Raw genomic sequence first — 25,538 nt, 5'->3', positions numbered from 1 at the left:
AGGCTTGAGGAAGATACAAGGCTCCATTGAAATTCAGATTCTCCATTTCATACACAGATAATCTTGAACAAAACATTCTCGGCTTAAATTTTTAGCTGTTATCTGAGTAACCAAAGCTAATATCTATTTAGATGGCCTTTGAGATTGGGTATTTGAAGCATTCAGTGCAAAGTATTTGTTGTGTATGAATTACTATATTATGGGAAATGATAAGAGATAGGTAATTGAATAAATATTTAATAAAGTCACAAGTTTATAACTCTGAATAGTAAAGACATTTAATTGTTTTATGTAGTGATAGGCATTATTGAGTTTTAAGAATGTTATTAGCGAATGGACTAGGTACAATGAGTTTTCTCTGACTGGCAGCCTTGGGCTATGTGTAGACTGTCTGGCATTCAGATGAAAATAGAATAGAAGAAGTTTGGGTTTCTTTCCACCATTCCCTCAGTTTCAGACATTTTAAGGATTCCACAAATATCAGATATCCTTGGCTTCCACAACTACTGCCAGTCAACCATTTCAAGTGAATTTTTCACCCAGACTGGTTGATTTTCTGGCCCATTAAGAGAGCTGATTCGATTCAGTCGAGTTTATAGAGTTTAATCCCCCATGCATGCTGTAATGTCCTGCCAAGTGGCAGCTGGCCATAGCTATAGGTAATCTTTCATAGAGGTCTCTTATCTCTATTTGCTATGTCTTGGTTTCTAAAAGGGACTTTGGGGTGAGATTGCTCTGGGGTCTTCAGTACTTAGAATCACATCATTGATTCAGATGCTAAAAGGAAGAACTAAAGAGTCAACAAATTTAATTTGTCCTTTCAGTTTTTGCAATGACATATTCCTGTGAGTGAGGAGCTTGTTCAGCTTTCGCTCTGAGGCCCTCGTCTAGAATGTTAAAATCTATGGCTACACAGCATTGTCTTATGGTGACTTTGAATTTCAAAATTGTTATCCTTTTCAACTTTCCTGAAGTGAGGAAGATAAAAGAGGCATTTAGGTCAATAGAATTATTTGGGGTAGATTATCATATCAAGTGATTTATTGATTCTAACAAATATGTGCAGAAAGATATGATTAGAGCAAAAATATGTTGAACAACACCTGTTTTCCATAATATAGTTTTGTAGATTAAAGATCCTGAATTTCATGATGAAAACAACCCAAAATCACAAGCAAGCATGGCATATTTTTACATGTAAATTTTAGAAGCATATTCTGTGTTCTTTGTAAAGAATAAGATGTGAATGAAAAGAGCATCTTGTTGACTGGTTATTCTTCTAGTCTAGGTGAGAAAGGAGTCTAGCTTTGCTTGTGATTGAGCACAGTGAAGATGGTGGTATTCCCATTACCCATGTTCATTACAGATGAAGTAAGACAGTTTTGGAAAACTGTCTGCAGAGTGGAGGGGCTGAACATAGATGGTTGAGTTATAATATTCGAAGGTGTGAAGAAAAGCAAAAAAGCATGGGAAAGACCTGATTTGAGAGGGTCAAGCAAATATTCTCTTTTGAATAAATTATTTTAAAAACAAACCAAACCAGCTACAATCAAGTAAAGGATGTGTGGCAATTATTAATCTTTGTTAAACTTGTAAATGAAGCATTGTATCTCTGGTTTCCTCAAAGAAGAGGGAGAGTGAGGAGGGAGAAGAAGAGGTATATGTAAGTAAAGACGGTTGAGAATAGAAGTACAAATATCCTGTGCATGAGAACTTCGAACCAAGGCAAAGGTGGAGCTCAGAAAAAATAAAGAAAATAAAGTTTAACGAAAGAAACTGTGACTGTCAGATGAGTCAGGGAACCATCAGGTAGCTCAAATATGAATACAAATTTCTTAAGTTGTGGGGAGAGAAATGATTCTGGACTTATTAACACTGTCAGTTCATTGACAGTTTCTCCGAGGTTTTGTCAACAGAGTGGTGATAACAAGAAGGCAAAACTGTAGAGACAAGCTGAGCCGAGGCATCTATTTCTGCAAGCCAGGAGTCAGAAGGCTGAAGCAAAAGAGCACAAATTCAAAGACATGGTAGGTTTGTCTCAAAAAAGCAAAACAAATAATAATAAAAAAAATGAAGTCTGCAATGAAAAGATATATTGTTCTTATACTTTCTAAGTGATTTTTGCTATATATTACATATATAAAACTAAATATCTTAAAGGACATAATAAAATAATTACTCTGTTTACTGATACAGTAGTTAATTGGATAGTTTATTTAGAAGAATTATAGATTTTTAATTATTACTTCAGGGATGAGGACTTTTTAAATTTTATTTATTTATTTATTTTAAACTCCATATTTTTTCACCTCCCCGCCCACTCTCCAACTGTTCCACGGGCCATAACTCCTCCCCTTCACGTGGATGTCCCCACCCCTATACCACCTGACCTCTGAACACCCTGGGGTCTCCAGTCTTTGAAGCATTAGGTGCTTCATCTCTGAATGAACACAGACCGGGCAGTTGTAGAGGAATTTGAAAACAGATATGTGAAAGAGGACACGGTATGTCTTTGACATGTAACAGTTGTTGAAATTGAATTTTCCCATTACTGTTACGAACAGACATTTACCACGGTGAGTCGGCCACTGAGTTTCCTCATCTTCTGATTTGGCTGTTTTCTCTTTCTGTGAAGAATATCAGACCTGCCTCCTATTGTCTCTCATTCACAGGCTTCAAACTCAACTCTCTTCCGTTAACTCTACTAAACTGGAGAGTGGGGCGACTGGAAAAGATACAGGTTTTGTTGGGTATACTTGCCCATGCCTACTTTTTTGGAATGTAGCCAGCAGTGTTTACACGTTGCCCTTGTTTTATGTCCCACCATATAGCATCCTGTTTCTCGTGACTCTTGGTAAAATAGCTGCAAGGCCCTGAGATCATAGCTTAGGAGTGGGAGCTGCCATGGTCTCTTCTCTTCTTCAGGTCTCAAACTTTCTTTTGCTATATAACATTGCAAAACACATATCTCACCTCAAAGGAATTGAGACTAATTTTATTTTTAAGGCAAATATATGTGACCCAGAAAAGGGGATTCAAATTGACACAGAAAAGCATGCTCCCCTGTGGAGACAATTTCATGAATTTTATAGTTACAGAAAAAAAGGATGTCATAAATTGATCCTGAATGCATTAATTAGAACAAGAGGTAGTGGTGCTTTAACTAAGCCTGAAAGTTTCTGCTCTGGGTTAAGGTGATATCTGATAACACTTAGTTTTATAGTGGTGGAAACTATTGGTTCAGTAAGTGAATATATACCTTAGGTTGCACCTGGAAGATACTAGGTCAGACACAGAAGTTAGTAAAAGTGGCTATCAAAGGGGCAAACAAAAGAGGAAAATAATTTAATTATGGATTTGCTATGTCCAGATTCTCCACAATCATAAATTTCTACTCAGTCACTAAGCCTTGCAAAATCTTTGACAAAGATGTGGCTCTTTAGAGGGAACTTCAGTTCAAAGATATGACACAAACCCAGTGAATTAAATTCCTTGTATTTAAAGAGCTTAGAGTGGTTAATGCTAAATGTGATGGATAAATTGGGGTCAGTGTTCTTAAGGTTGACTAGTGCAGTGCGCAGCTTCATCCATACTTATCAAAAAATAGCTGCATTAATGGTATTTAAAGAAATTAATGTGCAGAACACTATTTCCACAACCACAGAATGATTAGATTATGGGACAGACTGCATTCAGAAATTGAAAACTTAATTTTGTGTTCTTACTGGTTCTGAAGACTGCTCTTTCTTTCACAGTCACAAATTGTTTTATCTGTGCAGCTGTACAGGCGTTGTGCAGAGAAGACTTCAGCGCTATTATATTCCACTGACTAAATATTTTCGCTGGCATGCTTAATAAAAGTCTGTTAGCCTTTTGTGATTCCAGCTCCTTAAAAAACGTCTGTAGCTCTACCTTGCCTTTTAAGTGAGCATGTTCTGTTTCTCTTCACGTTTTGCCCTGAAAATATCAAACTCGACTCCCTTGATTTTCAGCCCTGTAAATGACATTTGCTTTCACCTGGGTCATGTGTTTCTCAGGACAACAACATCTAACTTTTTCTCGAAGTTTATGGCCAACTCGACTTGATCCCTTTGTTACAGTTAGTAGTGAGACAATGAAGTAAGCCATGGTTTTACGTCATATTCATTACTCTGGGGCTTCCTCAGCTTTTCTGAAAGGGGTTTGCCATAAGGATATGTTCTTTCATTGTGTGTAACTTTGAAACCCCATTTTGTTTTAATATGGCTCTTAAGTAATCATTAAAGAATTCTTGAATAGTAAAAAAAAGATACTGAATAATCTCTTCTAAGACTAAATTACAATTGGAGTTAGAATTTTCATAACAATATATTAATCTTATAGGAGAGACTGAACACTCTTAGAAGCAGAGTGACTTGTAGGATGATGCAGGTAAGAAGAAGGCTGCTGTAATGTGTCCTGTAGAGAATTCATTACCAGGAGGAGGAGGGATATATGAAGACAACCTTGGCAGAAAGGAAGTACAAGGTAGATGTGGGCAGTGGTGAGATTCAGCTAAACAATTCTGTAAGCCTCAAATTCTTCCGCTATAACATGAGAATAATGAGCGTGGAGGATGTTGTGGGAGTTAAATAAAGTCAAATGAGAGATATCAAGGGATGTAATTATCAAATTTTGTATACTACATTTAAGTTTGAAAACACAAATTAATTTGTCTTTATTAATTCCATATCACTACATAATAAAGTTGCTTGATTTTCCAGATCCTTCCAATTATGAACTTCTATGATTGCATAAGTCCTTGGGCCTCAAAACTTTCCATTAGTATATTGCAAAAGTAAATATGGTCATTTAACCTCTACGGATATATTTATGAAAAATGTTATTGGCACCTTCGTATTATAGAAGAAGTGACTTCATTATCCATATGTACACCTAGATTTAGTTCCAATTAAGTCTAGCACAAACAGCTACTAAGGATTTTCAAATTAATATTATATTGTTAAGGCAAGGGAAATAATAATTTCTTGTTGTTTTTAAATAGAATGAACCAAATAAGCTTTGTTAGTTTGAGAGTGTGCTTTAAACGTTGTTAAAGAAAAATCTCAAAAGACTGATGAAAGAAAGCTTTACAGCTTAGAAACTCTTCTTATACTTAAACTAATACATTAAAAACTTAAGAAACATGACCGACAGTCCTAATAGCTTTGAAATATATATCATTATCATTAATACATGAAAACTGGTAAGATTGAAGTGTGAATGTCAAAAAACTTGAAAGATGAATAAGGTCAAATGAACTCTGTTGTCAGCCACTAAATTCTACGCCTGAAGTTAATTCCTTTGAGAGAAAAAGGCCATCCTTTAACTGCTATGTTCAAGTCATAAGGTTTTGCCTTTCCTGATTGTGAGACTGTGTCTTCAACATAATCTCATGTCTGGGGGAAAAAGTGAAATTTAAAAGTTAGTGTGGATTTTAAAAAAGTAAAGTTAGTGTTGATGTCAGTGAGAAAGCCTTTCTTTGTTGGCACCTGGATCTGCCTTCTTTCCACCCACTTAGCTTGCCTTTCCTTTGTGTGTGAGCTGGCAACAACTGAGCACCCTTGCAAGACCCAAAATATTCCAAACCCAAATCTAAACACTGTAAATAGATTGTTTTTAGAATATGATCTTAATTTCAGAATAGTTTTATCATAATCAAAACTGTGCAGAGAATGGCAGCTCTCCTGTACCTCATGTGCAGTTTCTCTTGTTCTTGTCTGAAACAGATATGATGCTGTTAATAGACAATGTCCACACACTATTATTGCTGTCTAAACTTTACTCTAATTTACCAGTTTTTAAAAGTCTCTCTGTTTTTCTCTTATGTTTCAGAATCTCATACAGGATAAAATATTGCTTTGTGTTGCTTTTGTACCTGAACCTGTAGGATATCTCAAACTGTTTTTGTATTCAATAACCAGAGGGATTTGAGAAATAACAACTTAGAAATTTAAATAATATTGTTTTTTGAAGTTTGATCTCATGCTACTTTTCATCATTAGCCTTGGTTATACAGTCTAAGGGAAAGACTGGAAAGACCCATTCTATTCTTACCATGTTGCATCCAGGGTTAACTTATCAAAAAGGATTATTATTGAAGATGGCAAAACGGTATGGTCGAGGTGATACTGGAGTCTCTCCACAGTAAAATCATTGTTATAATTTCCTCCCCTTTTCCTTATTGTACTTGGGGTAACTCAATCCTCCCTCCTGCTCACATTTAAGAGTCGTCTTTTCCACAATAGCTCCTAGTTCTTTCCATTTCAGATTCAATCCTCAAACTACACAAAGGGGACATATTTTCAAGACAGTTATTTGGCCTATGAACATATGGAAAAATTTACCATCTCAGACTCCTGCAAAACATTACACAAAAAGTTGCATAGAAAGTCTCATGTCCATTGCCAGAGATGTTGGCAAATGGCCTAACCACGTCACCATTCTATGGGCAGGACTACGTTGCTCCAGCATAGTATCTAGAGTGAGCTATTCATTTACAGCACAAGCTTCACTGCAACATGTTCTCATGATGAATTTATTTAATTTGTGACTCTGGATTTGACTTAACCTTATACAAGCAGCTCTAAATATTTAGAGAAAGGATTATTGAAAGTATAGGCAATAAAGCAAAATGAAAATAAATTGTATAAAGCAAAAGAAACCCTTGAAATTCACTTTCTGTTAGAAATAAGTATCAGTTTTACTAAATACATTTTAAAAATCAATATCTAGTATTCAATAGTAACTAGTGACTAGGTAAGAATATCACTGGTTAGTTTAATGATTGATTCATGTTCCTTATGTCATATCACACTCATAGTTAAGAACTGGTTTTTTGAGGAATTGCAAGGAGCAGAAACATGGGAATAAGAAGGGACAAAAAGGAGTTGGGCAAGCTCCCTTTCTGTTAGCATAGTGCTACAGAACTTTGGGTTTTTAATGAATGAATTTTGAAAGGACTAAACACACATTCACACATTGCACAGATACACACAGACATACACACAGTGTATCACACATCAGAAAATAGTCAGCATTCATGCAAAAGCCATATTTGGGTAAATATTGAAGGGGAGATTTTTCAAAATTGTATGGTGATGGGAGAATCATGTATGTTGTCTGTTACAAATTCTCACCTAAAGACCTGGAGATATGTTTCTGGGTGACCATGTTTTCAGGATCATTATTATTATTTTTATGCCAGTTTGAAAACCATAATTGCTATTTTCAAACATCTTCAAAGGTTAACTCTAAACAAAAGACCTAAGAAAAACATATGCTTAAACTAACATTATACCTTTAGTATTCTACACTTTCATGAACAAACTAAAGGCTCCATAAAGAATTATTTACTGAGTGAATTAGAGCAAAACTGTTAATACAGTTTTACCATTTATCATTCTTTAGTTTACTTCTATCATCATATGTCAGACATGCCTATAAATTATAGTGTATTTCCGCAAGTTCATTGGCAATTTTACTTAAAATAATACATATCATCACCCAGATATGTTAAAAATATATACACATTGAAGAATACCCTAAAGTACTTTAAATAATTGTTACAGTTGTTTCTAATCATTTATTAATAACACAGAAATAAAATGTTCCTTCATCTCCTAGGTGGTTTCTCTAACCTCTGGAGTAAAAGGATTGCCTCACGTTGTGCATCCAACCCTGGTGTAGCTAGTGTAACTGCAGATGTTATTCATAGTCGTATAAATATCTGATCCCTGGAAATCTTGCTGTGTGCTATCTGCTTCAGTGCTTCTCTTCATTGGTGAATACAGATGGATTCTGAGTCATATTAAAGGTACTGCTTTTAAAATGTAGGTCTCATTTTTCCTGTGCCATTTAACCACATGCTTATTGAAAGGAATCTTCAAAGAGAGTTTTTTTCTGACCCATTCGTTACATTTGTTGTCCTTGTTAGACCAGAATTTACTGCTCCTATTCAATAAATGAATCCACACATTTATTTGCTTGATTATAACTTAACAATTGAATACATTGTGAATTATTGTTTAGGGTTTCCTGACAAAGGTCATAAAATATCACCTCCTATACCATAACCATTGGTCCAAATAACTACATAGAGTTACTTTTCATATTATTTTACATACTAATGTTAATATTTACAAGTATTCTATTGGCTCTTGAACACTAAATAGCTTTCTCATTGAACTATTTATAATGACTTCTAAATGTTTCACCTCAGAGACTCAGGTAATTCAGAACCCTCGGTGTTCATGGGAAGTTTAAATTAGGTTTCCCAATATGCATTACTTTGCACTTATCTACAATAAATTTAATCTATCATCATATTACCCAATCACCGAGGTTAATGAGATCCTTCTGGATTTATTCATAATAGTGCAAGGTTTTTGCTAACCTCAATAATTTTTGGCCATTAGCAGGAATTTAACATCTCAGTTCCTAAGCCGTCATCCAGGTCACCAGTATGTTTTGGGAGTCCTGAGCCTGCCACCCACATCTGGAGCACCCTTCAAGGAAGAAGCTGCTTCTCCTGGAGAAATGAGTTCTCTTACGTCAAGTGCCTTCATCCATATGTATTTACAAGGGAATATGTCATATAATAAATTCTTAATATACTTTTAAAAATTTTCAGATTTGTGTTGAAATATCTTTTCACAAGAATATTTTGAAAGCTTCTCCATTATAGAATATTGTATGCATCCTATGTTAGGTAAAGTACAGACTTAAAGCAAAAAAAAAAAAAAAAATACGTTCCAAATTTTCTTATGTAGGTAAAAGTTTTATGTGTCTACCAGCCCCAGGGGAAAGAAGAAGAAAAATGAAGATTTAATGAGGACCTGGTATAAGTTTCTATGATCTGCTGGGAAGATATAATGAGCCTTGCTGAAGTTGCTAGACTTCACTTGGGATTCCTGTGTGGATCTTACATAGTAACCCAACCTCCGAGGATAACATTATCACCCTGTGATTACCAATACCACAAACCTAATCCAGAGGAGAACAACAGTTTAGAACAGACGACTTCTTCCTAGGACATATTGTTAAAGCTTTCCTAATGGGATATATCTTTTTCATAGACATTAATAACATAATCATTACATATGATGTTTTCACATATGTTCCTTAACCTTTTGGATGAATTATAAAGAACACACAGATGTGTATAAAAATTAGAGTGTTCTGAGTGTACTCTCATTTCATATTGAAACATTATATTTCTTTATGTCTATTTGTTTCTAGAATTTTTTTCCGGATGGTATAATGCCTCAGTTATCACTTCATTGGTTCTTCTATACTTTAAGAAATAAGATGCTGGGAGTGGTGGCACACACTTTTAATCCCAGCACTCGGGAGGCAGAGGCAGGCAGATTTCTGAGTTCAAGGCCAGCCTGGTCTACAAAGTGACTTCTAGGACAGCCAGGGCTATACAGAGAAACCCTGTCTTGAAAAACCAAAAGAAAAAAAAAGAAGATATTTTAGAAAGAAAGTCCTTGGATGAAGAAAATTGCATGCAGTATTTGTGTGTTATAACATAAGGTAGGTGACTCTGGGTTACAAATAAAGTTTAAAGCTAACTGACACTATCTACCAATAAAAACAACTGTTTTGTGAATATCAAGAAAGACTTATGGTAGAATTTAAAATGAATCCCTAGACTTCATCTTCATCTGATTTTGCTGAGCTTCCTGTCATGAAATTCAAATGTTCCATGGCCAAATATTGACACAGAAGCAGTGAGTTTGTACTTGCCATTAGAAGAACAAAGGTGGAAAGCTAAATTTCACTCCCTGGTGAGGATTTAAGAAGGAATTCCTCTGGTAACTGGCAATAAAGCTTCCATAGGTATAAATAATCCGGGCCATTTGATTCACACCTTTATACCCAGTGCTGCAGATAGGGTCAGGCACTCCAGAAGAGGATGAACCAAGAGAAAGAAACTTGGTTTTCCTTTCTTCTAAACAAGTTCATCCAGTGTCTAGGGACAAACTTACATCTAACTTTGGACGCAGAAAAACACACACGCCATTCAAAGGCTATAAACATGTAATCGATGAAAATATAATACATTCAAATAAAAACAAGTTTATATGTTTAGGCAACTTCTTCTCAGAGTCGATCTTACAGTTTCCAGTGGTGACTTAAGGATGCTACAAGGAGGTAATGGTCGTTTCCTAACAAGACAAGTTCTGAACAAATTGGCAAGTTGTCCAAAAGCAATGTAAGCTTAAGGGAGAATGTAATGTCCTGTAGTCTAGTTAGGTAACTTAGGGCTTCTAAGAACACTTTATTTTTTTTTTGTTTTGTATCTAATATATTTAATTTTAAAAAACAGTTTATAACTTCAATAAACCTTAAGATCAAGGGAAAATGAGCATTTTCAGTAGAAGCAAATTGCTATCAAAACATAGGTAAGTTATTTAAAGCCTTGGGAAAACTCACTGACACAAACATCACTTGAGAAAGAAAACAGGATTATGTTTTTTCATTTACCATTTTTATTTTTAAATCACATTTTATTATATGGATTATAATATAACTACATCATTTCCCATTTAACATTTATCCCTATAAATCCTCCCATATTACCTCCTTACTTTTAAATTCATGGCATCGTCTTTAAATTAATTATTGTTATATACATACATACATACATACATACATACACACATACATGCAATCCTAAATACACAGTTAAATCTTCTTAGTATGTACAATATTACTTATACACATGCTTTCAGTGATGACCTTTTTTTAAAAACTGTCAATAAGCATAAAAAATTCTTTAACAATAAGCATAAAAATTTCTTTAAGTAGCATAAAAAGTTCTTAAACCCCAGGAATCACTGCATTTTGTCTGTAGACTTTTGAAAGAGTTCAGCTTTCATATAAACTTGAAAGCTGAGTCTCAGAGAGGTTCCACACATAGCCATGTACTACCGTGGCCTAGACATCCTGAGTCTAGAGGAGGATGTATTCTTAGAGTGGTTCTGTGTTTACATCACAGGCAAATTCACGATTTCTATGTTCTTCTGCTTGCTTATTGTTTATTTGACTATCAGGAGAGCATTTCCTCTTGGGTCAAAAAATAAGGTAGGGATGGTAACAGAAATAATTATTGAAACCCCTCCTTCCTTCTTCTACCCATCTTCCAAGATGAGGCAGTGAGTAAAAATAGATTCATCTTCAGTAATAATAACAGTGTGGTTTCCTGGAGAACAATTTTTATCTTATAGGAACCATAAGGCAGGACTTATGGCTGTATACATTTTAATGCATGGACCACCAAAGGATCACACTAACAAGCTCACAGTCTGCATATACCCATGGAAGACTATTCTGGCATCATAGCCTTAGAGAGAATTGGGCAGCTATGGCTTGAACAGATCTAAAGTCATTACCCTGTACCACCCTATCCAAAGAGACTCTTAGACTGTCAGATTCTAAAGGATGAAGAATTGTTGACATTTTATCCACTTTTATTTCATAGGAATAAGTTTGATGTTTAAACATAAAAAAAAACAACAAAACAAAACAATCAAGAAAACCACCACCACCACCACCACCAACAACAACAAAAAACCCACAAACTAAATAACACCACCATAGAGTAACTAAACCAACAAAACTGGTTTGATTATCTTTTCACTAAACAAGCATTGTCTTTTGTTTTCAGGGGCTACAATAGATTCTCTCAAGAACTCAAAGGTAGTAGGGACTCAGTTGTCTGGGACTTCAGAGATTAATGGGAAACAAACAAACTTCTCTGTAGAGAAATTAACAGAGAGCGGCGTGGCACCTTGTTTGTCATTATTTTATATTTCCTTTGTTCTCAATGATACCTCAGTAAGCTGCTCCACAATGAGAATGACTCAATATCTGAAAAGGAGATAATGATTGCACTACATTAAAATCAAAGATTGCTGTGGAAATCAGGAAAGAGAATTCTCAAGGAAGCCTTAGCCAGAGGTAGAGGAGATACACAGATTTTGAGAAGGACAAGAGTCAATAAACACACTTTGAGTCTGACGATTATCTTATGAATCCTTGTTAATCTATTACCACATTTGTAGACATGTCCAAAGGTAGACAGTCATTGCTGTATAAGTGTATCTTATCATTTTTTGAATGTTGTAAAACAATGTGTTTTATTATGTTATTTATTTATTTTTTTAATTAGGTATTTATTTCATTTACATTTCCAATGCTATCCCAAAAGTCCCCCACACCCTCCCCCACCCACTCCTCCACCCACCCACTCCCATTTCTTGGCCCTGGTGTTCCCCTGTACTGAGGCATATAAAGTTTGCACGACCCCATGGAAGGAGTTACAGAGACAAAGTTTGGAGCTGAGATGAAAGGATGGACCATCTAGAGACTGCCATACCCAGGGATCCATCCCATAATGAGCCTCCAAACGCTGACACCATTGCATACACTAACAAGATTGTGCTGATAGGACCCTGATATAGCTGTATCTTGTGAGGCTATGTCAGGGCCTAGCAAACACAGAAGTGGATGCTCACAGTCAGCTATTTGATGGATCACAGGGCCCCCAATGGAGGAGCTAAAGAAAGTAACCAAGGAGCTAAAGGGAACTGCAACCCTGTAGGTGGAACAACAATATGAACTAACCAGTACCCTCCGGAGCTCGTGTCTCTAGCTGCATATGTAGCAGAAGATAGTCTAGTCGGCCATCAGTGGAAAGAGAGGCCCATTTGTCGTGCAAACAATGTGTTTTAAATGGGATTTTTGACCCGCATAAATGGCAAGCACAAGGACTTCAACTATTATTTGACCTCAGAAGCATAGACAAGATCATCAATCATATTATTTACTTCCTTTAAAGTTAGAGGTCTCTTTTCTCTTATCTGGGTTATGTGTCTGCTCTCTTGGTCTACCTGAAACCCTGTATTTAAGCAGGCAGATAAGTTCAGGCTTTCCCTGGCGCTATGCTGGGTCCCACAACAGTGATCTCATACCCTTCCCACTTGGTACAACAACCTTTATTATCTCTCTTTGAGCTTTGCTTGGGATAGTTTGTACATGGTGACTTGCTCTGTCTACACTTAGATGTTATGACTGCTGATATTCATAAGCATAAACATCACATCACAACATTTGGCACATTGATGTTTGAAGGGGCCCACCCTACATTATCCTGGTGTTTCACAACACAGTCTTGAGAGCTTTTGCAGTAAATGCTCTGAGCACTCTCACAGTTTCACTTCTCACTTGCCAGTTATATGGTCTCTGTAATTTAAAGGTATCTACCACAAGAATGAGTCACTTTTGCAAGGAAAGCCTTAGTACTGCATTTGACCAGTATGTGACTGTTAGGGTTAGGGCCAATGTAATCTACTCTTTCCATTCTCCTTCTCTTTAGACCCACATTGAGTCAAGTGCACTTCTCTTGAGCAAATTCTTATACCTGGACTCTGACAGTTTTTAAAATGCATTCAAGTTGAATAAATGAATAGATGCCAAATGTATATTGTATTTAAAAATACATGTATTCAACTGAAATCAATATTTCATACACTTGCAAGCAATTTAGGGTAAGAACTAAAGTTTGTTGTAGATTTGATTCCATGATGCATAAAAATTATGGTTTATTATTCATTTGTCTTCACACTAAAATATAATCAAATAAACATCACTCATTTTTATGATAAACTTTAAATAATACAAAGATATTCATCAGGTATATTTCATAGCTGTACTGAAACTGACAGTTTTGCAAGTAAAATACAATGTTGCATATAAATTATGTTACTGTTTATGTTTTATTTGAAATATTCATAATGTTCATTTTGTAAATACAATATGCAGTGTAGAGAAATGACAATCTTGTAATTGAACTTCGATGAAAAACTTGCCTGTTAAAATTTTAGATGAAATCAATCTTATTTGCATTTCACGGGGTTCAGGAAGAGTCATGCTCACTCCACTTCTTTCCTATTTTAGGAAGTGCATTGTGTATGGATTTGATGCTATTTCTTGATTTCACTTCAATTAGTAGCCTGCTAAAAACTACAGCTTGAAAAACAAATAACCTTTATTCTTCATAGTCTCAGCATGCTGCATACAAGAGCTGCAAGATTTTTGTGTTGTGATTAAAATATATAATTAAAATATATTATATAATACTGGTGTAAGTAAGCTTCAATGTGGAAGAGACTGTCGTTGCTGTATAGGTGTGTCTCATCATTTTTGAATGTTGTAAAGCAATGTGTTTTTAATGTAAATGTTAGAAAACAATAAAATCAAGCAAAATGTTGTCTTCAGGGATAACAGACACAAATAAACCTTAGCGTAAAATTATGACCTGAGCAAAATATGACTAGAGTTTGCTGAGCACTTTAAAGACAGTCAAATTAAGTGAGATTTTTCAACCTTTCTTTCCTTGTTAGTAACAGTCCTTTTCACAGAGGAAGCGTGATTTTCAAGTGGTCAGCATGTAAAAAAAAAAAAAAAAAACAGTCATATCTTATTGGAAAATGGTAATTGTCATACATTTGACAATTCAGACCGTAAAGAGAAAATCTAAAAAGAAACGAAAATATGGTAGATATTAAAGTCGGCCTCCTATTTTACCACTAAAACTTTAAGGGGATCAAGTCATTCCATCTTGGAATATTTCTCTTTGCAAGCAAATAGAAATGTTAAGAGGAGAATTTAGCTTGTAGGACCATTACATTGTAGAGCCAGATTAACAGAGATGTCATATGTTTATTTCAAAAGTTAGATTTCGAAAACGACAGTTCCAGATTGTATTATATCTGTGGGAAATAATTAAAAGCACAGCTTGCTAAACCAGAAGGCGTTTGAGCAAATCTGTAACAATAAAAGGTAGTTTACAACAACACCTAATGGTGAGAATAGCCTTTGATATCAATGAGCCTTTACTTCCATCAAGTTTTTAACTTGGAGAAACATAGGGTGTCTAGAGAATATAAAGCATATGCACATTTCTATGTGTTTCCTCCTGGACAGAAACAAAACTGGATTATTTCACTCCCATATTTGGTAAAGGAGACAAGACCTGTGTTTATAGTGTGAGAAGGGACCAGCAGATTTTGCAAACATCACCAATTTGAAATGCATACACAGAACTTTATTTGGTGACTTGGATAAGGATGCCCCATAGACTCATAGATTTGATTGCTTGATCAACAGGGGGTGACAGTATTAGGAGTTGTCTTCTTGCTGGAGTAGGTGTGGCCTTGTTGGAGGAAGTGTGTCTCTAGGGGTGAGACTTGAGGTTTTCAGAGGCTCAAGCAATGCACAATTTCCAACTATGTCTACTGCCTGTGGATCAAGATGTAGAAATCTCAGCTCCTTCTCCAGCACCATGCCTGCCTTTATGCTGCCATGTTTACTGCCATGACAATAATGGACTAAACATCTGAACTGTAAGCTGGCCCCAATAAAATGACTTCCTTTATAAGAATTGCTGTAAATATGGTGCTTATTCACAGCAATAAAACCCTAACTAACAACTATAATTGAAAGGGATTCATATATCTGCTAAAGTGTCAATGTTTCCTCCTTTAATTGGACAGTGAGGTATTCTTTCTCTCACTGCTAACAACTGAATGTGAGTTGAATTCGCCATCACACATCTTCATCTGCTCTCACTGAGCACATGATACAGCCAAGATATGCTGCGATACAGACTTGATTTATCTGACATGATCCTCTCTGCATGGAAATGAAGCAGAATTAGCTTACTAAAATTTATAATATCATAGAGGAGTAAAGCAGGCAAGAAACAAGCTCATTAGTCTAAGCACCTTTTTTTTAAGCAGATGAAAAAATACAGTGTCTGTTACAAGATGAATAATGTTAAAAATGCTTATGAGAGTAATTGGTTTATTTGTAATGAATTTGTTTTTATTCAGCGTTCAAATGAAATATGGATTACTAGTTAACACAATGTAATATTCAAGGCAAAATGGACTAATGTGTTATATCTTATATTAGTAATTGGATTGAATATTTTCTTTTCATTGTAAGTAGATCATATTGCTATTGGCCAAAGCCCCTGTCCCTCACATGTTAATTACATATTGATAACTCATTAAATGAATTTAACATATGTTTACAACATCCCTGAAGCAGCACATTATGGGAGCGTTCAGATTTTGGCAAATATAAATAAGGAACAGTGAATTATTTATAAACCTCACACACAAGCAGAGAGAAGTTTTTGAAATCACTAAGCAGTTACACACTTACACAACTTTCATTTTTAGGAATATTTTTGAAAGGGTATTAAATTATTTTAGTAACCGAGGTAAAGATACCAACATTAGCTTTACCCAGCAATCAATAAACAAGCATATAGATATTGTTTGATGGGGCCCTGTTCAACTTATAAAAGTTAATCTACTTTGATAAAGCTAGTCCTTAATAAATTTAGGAGAGGCTGCCTCTGGATTTCCTAAAATCTGTGTCAATTATACTCTTGAGAATCTGGACCAGAAATGACATCAAAATATAAGGAATATGACCCAAATGACTTTAGAATACATGGAATAGGAAATTAAAAAAAAAAAAAGAAAACCACCTATAGTGGACATTCATGAATGAATAAAAACTGCAATATTTACAAAACTCAGTATATTTAGTCGGTGAATCATGATGACAGGCTATATGTGTGAACCTGTGAAATGATTGTCCTTATGCTTCCTTTCCTGGGCAAAGAAAACAGATATGACTGAGTAGTTTAACAAGAAGACATGGCTAGAGTTAACAGGGCTACATTTTGTAAACAGAGAATTGCAGGTCGAAGATCTGTATGTTCTGAGGTCAAGAGCACTGAAGGAAAGTGAACACAAATTTGAATTTCTTAAGACATAACTCATTTAACAGTAATGCTTTCCTTGTCACTAGGCTAAGCCGACCAACTTGATAGAAAGCAACACACCTGACCGGGGATTTTATTTTGCTCGGGAACCAACAGTGCAGTGCAGTGACATCATGTGGAAGGTAATGAGAGCATCATTGCTGTGAGCACTCAGTGTCAGAACTTCTGTCTTAGTAGAACAAGGTGGAGAGTTGGGGGGAAAGGAAGCAGGCATGCTACAAAACCCAATCCCACCTTCCAGTGCCTCATCTCCAGCAATGCCAATGATCATCACAGGTACATAATCTCAAAAATAGGATCAAGTGTTTACAATTGATTCTGTGGGTAACATTTATATCCTATCAATGATGTTGCACAATTAATTTGTGTTGAGTTTATTACCATACATTTTGAACATTAAAATAAAATTACACCATTTTCTCCCTCCTGTTTCCTCTGTCCCCATTTCCTCTCCTGCTCCTCCAAAACTTCATGATGTCTTTTTTATTTACTCTCTCTATATAGATATAGATATAGAGATAGAGATAGAGATAGAGATAGAGATAGAGATAGAGACAGAGACAGAGACAGAGACAGAGACAGAGACAGAGACAGAGACAGAGATAGAGATAGAGACAGATAGATAGATAGATAGATAGATAGATAGATAGATAGATAGATAGATATAAATAGAGATAGAGATAGAGATAGAGATAGAGATAGAGATAGAGATAGAGATAGAGACAGAGACAGAGATAGAGATAGAGATAGATATGTGTGTGTGCATGTGTGTATGTGTGTGTGCATGTGTGATGTATGCATGTGTGTGTGTGTGTGTGCATGTGTGATGTGTGCATGTGTGTGTGTATATGGACAAAAATATCATCACATCATGCTGATATCATTCAGTGTTGCTCCTGTGTATGTGTTTTAGCGCTGACCACTTGGCATTGAAAATTCATCTAGAGGTCTCATCTGTGGGGTAGACGAATTTTTCCTCTTCCAGCAGTTGTTAATTTGCCTTAGCTCTTCATCTAATGGTGGAGCCTGCCACGAGTTTTTTCCTCATTCATATTGGGATGTCAACTGTTGCTTTCAGTGTTGGGGTCATGTTTCTGTTGTCATATTGTTGAGGTTTCTCGGGTGAAGCTTCTGGTCATATCTAGAAGACATGACTTCTCAGCAACATTTTGCTTCATCCTCTACTCCCCTTTGGTTTTGTTTCATCGTGCTGCTGAATCAGATTCTAGAGCACATCATATGTAGATGGCAACTTACACCCATCCTAATGGTAAGCTTGAACACTGCCTATTTAAGGAAATTCTTTCTTTACACGAGACTACCAAGAGAGTTAGTCATTAGAGACAGAAACACAGACACAAGAGGTCTGCGAGGTATGAAGGGTGTGTTCTATGCCTCTCCCCTCTATTTGTAAAACCTTATTTTTACTCACATAATATTCAGAAGGCAAACTAGGTGACAGTTATTGCCTTATGCTCATTGTTTCAGAAATACATGCTGCCCTTCTTTTTCACTGTAAACTATGAATATATAGAAGGAAAAAGACCTCTGTTGATGCCTGTAGTTACAGAATCAGGCACTCTTAGGAAGTATATATAGAAAGAATGTATGCCTAAATCTTCTCCAAGACAATTCTAGAGATATGCCCATCTGCTTAAAGGACAAAGTCCACATTCTGACACATAGTGAGGCCATGTTCAGTCTTAAGGTAGAAAAGCATAGCAATTAGCAGATTATTCCACTCCAAAAGGAAAAGCCTTGAGATCTTCCCTGTACTTGGGGCATTTCATCCCCCAATTTTACCTCTAAGATTGGCTATCCTACCCTATTCCATATTAGAATCAATGCTGTCATTGTTTGAAGTTCTACTCTTTTATCTCCTGCTTATTGGTGGCTTTATATTTTTAATTCTCATTTGAAGATTTGATGATCTCACTCAATTCTAGTTATAATGGGCCCTAGACTTGTATATTAATACAATGAAGCAAATATTTACGTCCATCATCATTTTTTTTCTGTTGTGTACACTGTGTATTTGTTAAATGTTCACACACGTGACATATGGAGATAAAGTTATTAGAGGTAAAAATCTGTTTATGAAGAGTAATTTGTATTAGGCAAAAGAGTCATATGGGAAAATATAAAGAAGAAGAGACCGATATTAGCTCAGCTACAGAAGTTAAAAGAAGCACTTTCATTGGATATTTACATTCACAGTGGGGATCAAACGAAAGTTTAAGATGATTTTCTCTCTCAAGAGTTCAGTGACAGAATTAAGAGAAAATGTAAACAAATGATTCAAATTAAATGCGGTGTTGGTTATAAAATAATAATGTAGAATGAATGTATCACTAGATTTTAAATTCGTTGATGCTTCTAATCCCAATTCTCTTCATAGTTGCAAAACAATCCAGAAGTTCATTCTCATGACATATTTCTTGTTTTTCTTAAAATCACCAAACCCTAGAACTGTTGCCTGTCTGATAACTGACTACCACTCTACTCATTTCTCTGTAACACAGATCCCTACTTCAATGAAAGGAGTTAGACATTGGAAGAACCAACTCTCTAGTGAGATAATGACACTTCAAAGACTGGAGAACACTCCACCCACAGTTCCCCAGGCTCTCCCTCTTCCCTCCTACCTGATCATTCAGAAGAGCTAAAACCCAGGACTCTTGCAAACTGAGCTGTCTTCATCCTCTCCTTCATTATCATCTTTGAAACTGGGAAAAGGGAACAATTTGAAATGTAAACAAACAAAATATCCAATTTAAAAAGAAGACACAGGAAATAAAAGAAAAAGAAAAGAGAACCAGGTATCTGATCCTATTCCTTACAATGGATGACTTTTGGCCTAGACTTTTTGGGACATAAGGGTATAAGTATACAGACATTTTATATTTCATTACATTTTAGGTTATAGAAATTAAAAAAATCCAAGACGTTTGTTTTCCATGCAGATGCATTCATTAGACTGTATGACTGTGGAGAAAGAGCTCACCACAGTGTTGCTCAGACCTCATCATTAGCACTGTTTTCTCTTCTGAGATTTCACAAAAGTGCTCACCTCCAAGGCTTCATAAAACTACTTCATGACAAGCAGTTTTTGAATCCAAAAAAAATTAAGTATCTCTGGTGATAATTTTATTTGTATGTGAAAGAGTTGATTTATTCCCTTGGGTACCTAACAGCTATTTGTCAAGAGCTTTCCACTAATTATAAAATAAAATATAAAACATCACATATGAGGAGAAACAATGAATACAGGACAGAGGGTTGAGTGTGTGTATGAAATGTCTTCTTGACCTGACAAGGATGTCACATTCTTGAACTCACAGCAGCAAAGTTACCTGATCAAGACCCACAAGATCAAGTCAGGCAAAATCACCTGGAGTAGATGGTCTCCAGGCTCCACCAATTACTGAGGAGCTATTGGCAGTCAAAAGTTGCTAGTGGAGAATATTTCTTTATTGAAGATATGGAAATATTTTAGGCTCCAGGAGATGCCTTCTGATCCATGGTCATGTGGACACTCCTAGCTAGAGTGACAAGCACAGCAGAAGGGTGATGTGTTGTTCTGCAATTTGTATATTCACACAGGATTTATCATTTGAATATACTTAGTTTATTACCACAAGCATTTCTATAACACTGTGCTAATCCAAAGTTAAACATACACCTCACCAAGCAGGCAACATGTGACTGCACAGAGCATGCTGCTTCAGATTCCACTAGGTAAGCCTTCTTCTGTGAGGATGCTTTGGAAACTTTAAAGACTCACTCTACCTTTGCCTTGATGACCTTCCGCTGTAGTAGTTCAGGAGGATGACACTTGTGCAGGTCCAGCAGGACTTGGAGAATATTGGTCAGCAGCTAGTGTTAACAGATGTGAGTTCAGCAACAGTAACAGAAGTTCAATGGTCCCTTCAGCCAAGGATAAAAAAGAGGCCATTTTCAAAGTTTTCATGCCAAAGGCTATCAGTGCAGAGCCTTGAGATGCTGTGTCTCCTGGTCATGGAAGTATTCTCCTATGGGCTACTTCCAAATTTCCAATTTTGTATCATCTCATTGTGTATTAGCCTTGCAACATCAGGGTTCACAGCTTAGTGTTAGTTCATTAGCTTATTAAGTCTTCCTTGGGCTTGGCTCCTAAGTTGCTTCTTTTTTTAAAAATATTTTTATTAAGTATTTTCCTCATTTACATTTCCAATGCTATCCCAAAACTCCCCCATACCCTCCCATCCACTCCCCTACCCACCCACTCCCACTTTAAGTTGCTTCTTAACTGAGTTGGTAGGCTTCTTCCTTATAGGCAATACATTATTCCAAACCACACAGAATGGTTTTAAGTTACACAAAATTGTTTTGTTTGTGTTTCTAACATTGTGTCATTAAAAAAAAAAGACATAAATTTGGGAGTGGGTATGTTGGCAGTATATAGGGGAAATGATGAGTGTAAACAGGGGTAGAAATGATCAAATATTGTATATGTGTACAAAATTCTTGAATGCAAAAAAAATCCATTTCATTTTAATTAAACAGTTTACTCTCCCTATTTGATATCTAAAAAATGAAATACTTTCATTAATGCCTGCAAGAGATGACTGTACATTATAGTAAGTCACATTCCCAAACTATGAAGAATTAGTATTATTAAAAAACATACATGTTGGAACTCTCTTCTTGAGTTAGATCTTTAACAATATCAATTAGAAACAATGGACGTATCACCCATCTCTTCCTCTCATATATATTTCCCTTGATTATCTTCAAATATGTATGTTGATATTTCGGGTACAAGTATACAGCCAGGTGATCCAGTTATCTTTCCCTTTGTCTGCTAAGGATAAAACATAACTTATGAGGTTTAGCCTATAGGTGACTTACGCAGCAGTTCAAGGGAAAAAATAACTTTTAATAAAGTTTTGAGCCTGCACTTGTTTTCCCAAGGCACAATATAGCTGTTATTTATAGTTTCACTGAAAAAGCTAGGGGTGAATTTTCAGCATTTCATGTAACTAGCTTTCTGCTTGGGAAGCCAACATTATATTCAGAAACCAGCTAAGAATTTGTCTCTGACAGCAATATTTTTAAGGGAGAAGAAAATCTTTTTGAGAAATCCATAATTAAGCAATAACAGAGCCAGTATGAGGCCAATTGCAGTTTTGTAAAATAAACCTTTTTTATATACTTTTTACTAGGACTAGAAAGAAAGCATATTCCTTCTAAGTTGAGCAAATTCCAAGCAAAAGATTCAAGTTAAAAGTCTTAAGTGTCTCCATTAATTAATATGTAATTATCATTCAAGAGCTCAACAAAGCATTCCTTATATGGTCTTCTGTGATTTACATCAATTAGGGCCACACTTTGATTTGGCTTAGAGACATACTTACTCGGTCTGACTGTCTTACAAATCTTGTCCATTTTCTACCTAAACTAACCCTGACTTCTATTGTGCTGGTGACTATCTGGAATTATCTTTGAATTAGTCATATACCTTCATTCAAAATTTTTAGACTTACCATAGGAGGTATTAATCATTCTTGTCCAATACAGGCTTCCAATTGTACCTTCTGAAACTCTCTTTACTTTCTTCAGCAAAGCATTGGCCTCTCTTTCTGTCTCACCCTGGAGGCCCTTCTTGCTCAATTCCTCCATGCACAAAAGGCTTCTAGGACTGAGCTTGAAACCAGTTTTTTTTTGTTTAATTTAAATCATAAATACTTTTTGAAAATACCACACATATACAATGTATCTTAGCCTCTATTGAAGTATGTTGTAATTAATATACTAATAATGCACTTCAATTTTCTTAAGGAATGTCCTGTCAATTTAGCAGCCTTTTGTTATTAAGCATATATTGTATTCCAGAGGATAGTCTCTTGCATTCCTTCCATAGTCAGAGAATCACTTATGTTAAACTGAACCAGGAAAACATAATCCAAAGACAGAATCCACTTCCCTTTTAGCACTGAATAGTCAACACATTTATTCTAACTAATGTGTTTAATCATAACGATATATTTCTAGGACTTGGTCATCATAGTTCAGGGCTTGTCTTCCTTCCCAACCTTGACTTTAGCTATGATGTACATGTAGCAACTGGCCCTCTGATATCCATCTGGGATCATGATTTTGAAGCTATAAAATTATAGGCACTTAGTAGAATGTCTGCTCTTCACTAACATGTATCAGTCACATTCTAGTATTAACTTCAAACCTCTACTATGTTTGATTAAAAATAAGCTCATTTGTACATCAGGCAAGTCATTGTAAATAAGCATACAACGGAATCACTCTGCTTCAGTCTAGCAGTGCGTTTTCATTCTTCTCCAGGAGGCAGTTAAATTAACTAGATTGGTGTAATAATTTTGGCATAAATATTTGATAATTAAAAATATAAAGCATTTCCTTTGTTTTTCTTATAGTTTTGTTCATGGGAATTTTCAATCAAGTAAAGTGTGTCTTTTTCTATGTTCTAACAAGAACTCAAAACATTGTTAAAGGCCACAAGAAATAACAACGGTCTTCACAATAAATTTGTTTTCAAAATATTTTATATTTCTTTCAGTTATGATATTTCTAAGATGTTCTTTGATACTATGCAATAGTTTGTCTTATTAACTGTTCAATTTAAGTATAAACATAGATACTTTGAGTTTTGTGAATGAATAAGATACTATGTGGATTAATGAAATTTTAATGAAAAATTATTTTCACTAAAAGAGAAAATCAATAATAAGAAAAAACTCTCTAACTGATGGTAGGATCCAGTTAAAGTGTCTATATCATTACTTTCAAGAAACAAATTCCAAAGAGGCATGCCGTTTAGAAATCCAGGGCAGATACCCGGGGATCCATCCCATGATCAATCTCCAAACGCTGACACCATTGCATAGACTAGCAAGATTTTGCTGAAAGGACCCTGATATAGCTGTCTCTTGTGAGACTATGCCCGGGCCTAGCAAACACAGGAGTGGATGCTTACAGTCAGCTATTGGATGGATCACAGGGCCCCCAATGGAGGAGCTGGAGGAAGTACCCAGGGAGCTGGGGGGATCTTTTTAAGTTTTAGATAAGCTTATAATTTGTTAATTACTAGAATGTCGCACAATGATTATCAATTTTATGTAACAGCTTAACATTGAACAATGTGCCCAAATATTTAATCTAATGTTATTTTGGTTGTGTGTATAAAATTGAGTTTGGAGAAGATTTACATATGAAATGATAGATAGAATAAACTAGATGTTCTCCTCCCCAGAGTGGATGGAATCCATTTGGTCAGTTCAAAGTGCAAATCAAATGGTCTCATTTGGTTAGGTACTATATCATATCTGGCTATGTGAACTAAGACATTTGTCTACATTTCCATATTTTCTAATTGGAACGAGATTATTTTTGAGTTCCAAGCTGGACACATTTTTGTTTGTTTGTTTGGTTGGTTGGTTGGTTTTTTTTTTTGAGACAGGGTTTCTCTGTGTAGCCCTGGCTGTCCTGGAACTCACTTTGTAGACCAGGCTGGCCTCGAACTCAGAAATTCGATTGCCTCTGCCTCCCAAGTGCTGGGATTAAAGGTGTGTGCCACCACACCCAGCTCCTTGGACACATAATTTTTTAAGATGAAGTTCTACTCTTGTCTTTTCAAGGGCTCCAGTTTGGTTTCCAGAATCTTTACCCACTGAGCCATCCCACCAACCATACAGCTCTCATTGTGAATTTGTAACATTCCATTGAGTTAAAATACAAATTAGAATACACCTAGTGCCAGACATTCGGACTATATACTATCACTGGTCTTTAACTTTAATGACTTCTTCCTATCAATGACATAAAAAGGAGTGTCATAGAAGAAATACAAGTAAGAAATGAATCCTCAAATACTTATATACACTATTCTTGTGTGATGCAAAATATTGGGTACAAAATATCTTATTTATGTTATATATGTAACCATCAGGTTGTCAAATTACCAAGTCCTACATGGTTGGAAACTTTTACAGTGTTTTATATGACATAGCTCTATCAATCTGCCATCTTTTGAACCACACACTCAAATTCTTTGAACTTTTGTGTTACCATGTAAAAGTATTAATAAAATAATTCTTTTCTTAAAAGTCACTGGATAGAAAAGCAGCCCATATTACACATATGCAAACAACAAGGTACAATGTACATTGGCATCTTTTCCTTTTGTGAGCTAAATTAAGCCATGAATTCACACCCATTAGTAAGTGATTTCAAATAAAGGGATGCAAGGTAAAAGCTTTCACTGTTCTAAGAACCACCTCTTTTCTTGATTTCATTAATATAGTGAGGGGTGCTGAAGATCATGAGATACTTGTAGGAATGATGCAACATCATGTCCTGCCTAATACTTAAGCACATCAGCTCTTCACACTGTTATCAATGAGAGAAAAATTCTCCCCATGTACCAATGATTCAAACACGTGTTTAATACTTACCTCATTCTGTCTTGTGACTAAACAGATAATCATGGCTATTTTTATCCTGTCAGTCATGTCTTGAATTACTTTGTGTTACTATGGATATATATATATCCATAGTAACACAAATTATATATGTTATAGTATCCAAAATTATATATATATATATATATATATATATATATATATATATATATATA

Source organism: Mus caroli, chromosome 3 (assembly GCF_900094665.2).
Source record: "Mus caroli chromosome 3, CAROLI_EIJ_v1.1, whole genome shotgun sequence".
Taxonomy (NCBI): Eukaryota; Metazoa; Chordata; class Mammalia; order Rodentia; family Muridae; genus Mus; species Mus caroli.
Note: the sequence above shows the minus strand (reverse complement) of the source record.